Genomic DNA, 5,000 nt, shown 5'->3' on the forward strand with positions numbered 1-5,000 from the left:
TGAAGACGCAACGAGACGCGACGGGTTTGCGCCCAGACGCGACGAGGCGATGCGGGATCTGCGCCCAACCGTGCCTACACCCGCCGACTTGATGCGGGAGCTGCTGGCCCAAGCATGCCTAGCGTGCAAGGCCTGCGTGCAAGGCTAGTGTGCAAGGCTCGTGGGCAAGGCTAGTGCGCAAGGCTAGTGCCCAAGGTCTGTGTGCAAGGCTAGTGCCCAAGGCTAGTGAGCATGGCCTGTGTGCAAGGCTAGTGTGCAAGGCTTGTATGCAAGGCTAGTGTGCAAGGCTGGTGTGCAAGGCTTGTGGGCAAGGCTGGTGCGCAAGGCTAGTTCCCAAGGGTTGTGTGCAAGGCTAGTGCCCAAGGCAAGTGCGCAAGGCTCGTGCCCAAAGCTAGTGCGCAAGGCTTGTGTGCAAGGCTACTGCGATGGGCCAGTGCCCAAGGCTTGTGAGCAAGGCTTGTATGCATGGCTTGTGTGCAAGGCTAGCGTCCAAGGCTTGTGCGCATGGCTTGTGCGCAAGGCTTGTGTCCAAGGCTTTTGTGCAAGGCTCGTGCGCAAGGCTAGTGTGCAAGGCTTGTGCGCATTGGCAGGTAGCCCACCAGCATGCACGATCCAAATGCCACTCACGCGACAACACGGTGCCAAGCCGGGCATGGTGTGCACTCAAAACCAATCAACGGACAGAGGTCATGCGTCATGGGGGGGATCTAGCAAGGCCATGGGGAAGGTCATGGAGGACCTTGGAAGCAAGCGCAAGACGAGAGCGAATCGAACAAGGGGCCAGGACGGGGCCTTGTGCCCATGGTCTTCGCAAGACAGCGTCCAAGGCACCCGAAAGCCCAAGGGAACCCAAACCCGGCCGACACTTGCAATCGCACATGCTCTCTGCAACACACCATCAATGCCACCCAACGGGGCCAGCACGAGCAGTCCTCCGCGGTCCCCTGGCCCTGCGCACGTTTGTCTTCGAAACCGAGCATCAATGCCACAGAAAGTGCCGGGGCGCCAGCTGGAGCCATCATCCGCGTTGCCATGGCTCGCTTGGCCTTGGCTTGCCAGGCCCCGACACGAGCAATCGCGCATTTTCTTTGCAACCGACCATCAATGCCGCCCAACGGGGCCAGCACGAGCAGTCATCCGCGGTCCCCTGGCCCTGCGCACGTTTGTCTTTGAAACCGAGCATCAATGCCACAGAAAGTGCCGGGGCGCCAGCTGGAGCCATCATCCGACGTGCCATGGCTCTGGTCCCATGGTCTTCGCAACCGAGCATTCGTGACACCCGCGGGGCCAGGACACCAACCCTTCCGACACGAGCATTCGCGCATGTTCTTTGGCCACACAACGGCGCCAGCACGAGCAAAATCATCCGCGGTGCGGTGGCCTTGCACGGCCTTTTGTCTTTGGAACCAACCATCAGTGCCACGGGAAGTGCCGGAGTCCCGGCATCCGCGGTGCCAAGTCATTGCGCCCTTGGTCTCTGCAGCGGGGCATGCCGGGCACTCCCAACCATTGCAAGCAAGCAAGCAAGCAAGAAAGAAAGTAAGTAAGTAAGTAAGTATTACATATAGGGGCGGGACATGCGGGGAGATCTGCGAAACGTGCATTACGGGGCACACGCGTACCTACCGGGGCATACCGACCCCTATTGGGGCACACGTGTGCATATCGGGGCATACCGGGCCTATCGGGGCACACGCGTACATACCGGGGCATACCGAGCCCTACTGGGGCACACGTGCGCATATCGGGGCGTACCAAGCCTATCGGGGCATACGCATGTATCCCAAGGCATACCGAGTCAATCCGGGCATACGCGTTCATACCGGGGCGTAACGGGCCTATCGGGGCATACTTGGGCATATCCGGGCAAAAAATGCCCAAAACTTGCGCAACCTTGGCAACCGTGGTCCATTCCTCTCTATATGCCTAGCCTTGCCAACCGTGGTCCATTCCTCACTATATGCCATGGCCTTGTGCCCATGGTCTTCCCAAGACAGCGTCCAAGGCCCCCGGAAGGCCAAGGGAGCCCAACCCAGCAATGCCCTGCTATGGCAAGCCAAGGCCAAGCATTCCGGTGCCTATCCGGGCAAAAATGCAATTCCTCTCTATATGCCTAGCCTTGGCAACCGTGGTCCATTCCCCACCATATGCCATGGCCTTGTGCCCATGGTCTTCCCAAGACAGTGTCCAAGGCGCCCGGAAGGCCAAGGGAGCCCAACCCAGCAATGCCCTGCTTTGGCAAGCCAAGGCCAAGCATTCCGGTGCCTAACCTTGGCAACCGTGGTCCTTTCCTCACCATATGCCATGGCCTTGTGCCCATGGTCTTCGCAAGACATCGTCCAAGGCGCCCAAAAGGCCAAGGGAGCCCAACCCAGCAATGCCTTGCTAGGACAAGCCAAGGCCAAGCATTCCGGTGCCTATCCGGGCAAAAACGCCCAAAGCATGCCCATTCCTTAGCCTATCCAGGCAAAAACGCCCAAAATCTGCACATTCTAGTGCCTATCCGGGCAAAAACGCCCACCAGCATGCCACCCTCCTATAGGGTTTGCGCAACCAACCAGCCTAACCACCAGTGGCAACCAAAGGTGCTGTTAGCGACGACTTCTGAAGACGCAACGAGACGCGACGTGTTTGCGCCCAGACGCGACGAGACGATGCGGGATCTGCGCCCAAGAATGCCTAGACCCGTCGACTTGATGCGGGATCAGCTCGCCCAAGCATGCCTAGTGTGCAAGGCCTGTGTGCAAGGCTAGTGTCCAAGGCTAGTGTGCAAGGCTCATGTGGAACGCTAGTGCGCAAGGCTAGTGCCCAAGGCTTGTGTGCCAGGCCCGTGTGCAAGGCTAGTGTCCAGGGCTTGTGTGCATTGCTTGAGTGCAAGGCTTGTGTGCATTGCTCGAGTGCATGGCTTGTGTGCAAGGGTTGTGCGCAAGGCTAGTGTGCGGGGCTTGTGCGCATGGCTAATGTGCACGGCTTGTGTGCATGGCTACCGTGCAAGGCTAGTTTGCATGGCTAGGGTGCAAGGCTCGCATGCGAGGCTAGTGTGCAAGGCTGCGTGCAAGGGAAGCGTGCAGGGCGAGTGTGCGAGGCCACTGTGCACGGCGCCAGCACTAGCGAGCCATCATCCGCGTTGCCATGGCTCGCTTGGCCTTGGCTTGCCAGGCCCCGACACGAGCAATCGCGCATTTTCTTTGCAACCGACCATCAATGCCGCCCAACGGGGCCAGCACGAGCAGTCATCCGCGGTCCCCTGGCCCTGCGCACGTTTGTCTTTGAAACCGAGCATCAATGCCACAGAAAGTGCCGGGGCGCCAGCTGGAGCCATCATCCGACGTGCCATGGCTCGCTTGGCCTTGGCTTGCCGGGCCCCGACACGAGCAATCGCGCATTTTCTTTGCAACCGACCATCAATGCCGCCCAACGGGGCCAGCACGAGCAGTCATCCGCGGTCCCCTGGCACTGCGCACGTTTGTCTTTGAAACCGAGCATCAATGCCACAGAAAGTGCCGGGGCGCCAGCTGGAGCCATCATCCGACGTGCCATGGCTCTGGTCCCATGGTCTTCGCAACCGAGCATTCGTGACACCCGCGGGGCCAGGACACCAACCCTTCCGACACGAGCATTCGCGCATGTTCTTTGGCCACACAACGGCGCCAGCACGAGCAAAATCATCCGCGGTGCGGTGGCCTTGCACGGCCTTTTGTCTTTGGAACCAACCATCAGTGCCACGGGAAGTGCCGGAGTCCCGGCATCCGCGGTGCCAAGTCATTGCGCCCTTGGTCTCTGCAGCGGCGCATGCCGGGCACTCCCAACCATTGCAAGCAAGCAAGCAAGCAAGAAAGAAAGTAAGTAAGTAAGTAAGTATTACATATAGGGGCGGGACATGCGGGGAGATCTGCGAAACGTGCATTACGGGGCACACGCGTACCTACCGGGGCATACCGACCCCTATTGGGGCACACGTGTGCATATCGGGGCATACCGGGCCTATCAGGGCATACCGGGCCTATCGGGGCACACGCGTACATACCGGGGCATACCGAGCCCTACTGGGGCACACGTGCGCATATCGGGGCGTACCAAGCCTATCGGGGCATACGCATTTATCCCAAGGCATACCGAGTCTATCCGGGCATACGCGTTCATACCGGGGCGTAACGGGCCTATCGGGGCATACTTGGGCATATCCGGGCAAAAAATGCCCAAAACTTGCGCAACCTTGGCAACCGTGGTCCATTCCTCTCTATATGCCTAGCCTTGCCAACCGTGGTCCATTCCTCACTATATGCCATGGCCTTGTGCCCATGGTCTTCCCAAGACAGCGTCCAAGGCCCCCGGAAGGCCAAGGGAGCCCAACCCAGCAATGCCCTGCTATGGCAAGCCAAGGCCAAGCATTCCGGTGCCTATCCGGGCAAAAATGCGATTCCTCTCTATATGCCTAGCCTTGGCAACCGTGGTCCATTCCCCACCATATGCCATGGCCTTGTGCCCATGGTCTTCCCAAGACAGTGTCCAAGGCGCCCGGAAGGCCAAGGGAGCCCAACCCAGCAATGCCCTGCTTTGGCAAGCCAAGGCCAAGCATTCCGGTGCCTAACCTTGGCAACCGTGGTCCTTTCCTCACCATATGCCATGGCCTTGTGCCCATGGTCTTCGCAAGACATCGTCCAAGGCGCCCAAAAGGCCAAGGGAGCCCAACCCAGCAATGCCCTGCTAGGGCAAGCCAAGGCCAAGCATTCCGGTGCCTAACCTTGGCAACCGTGGTCCTTTCCTCACCATATGCCATGGCCTTGTGCCCATGGTCTTCGCAAGACATCGTCCAAGGCGCCCAAAAGGCCAAGGGAGCCCAACCCAGCAATGCCTTGCTAGGACAAGCCAAGGCCAAGCATTCCGGTGCCTATCCGGGCAAAAACGCCCAAAGCATGCCCATTCCTTAGCCTATCCAGGCAAAAACGCCCAAAATCTGCACATTCTAGTGCCTATCCGGGCAAAAACGCCCACCAGCA

This window comes from Tasmannia lanceolata, unplaced genomic scaffold (genome assembly GCF_043159265.1).
Source record: "Tasmannia lanceolata isolate RefF3 unplaced genomic scaffold, GAP_Taslan_0.1 ptg000067l, whole genome shotgun sequence".
Taxonomy (NCBI): Eukaryota; Viridiplantae; Streptophyta; class Magnoliopsida; order Canellales; family Winteraceae; genus Tasmannia; species Tasmannia lanceolata.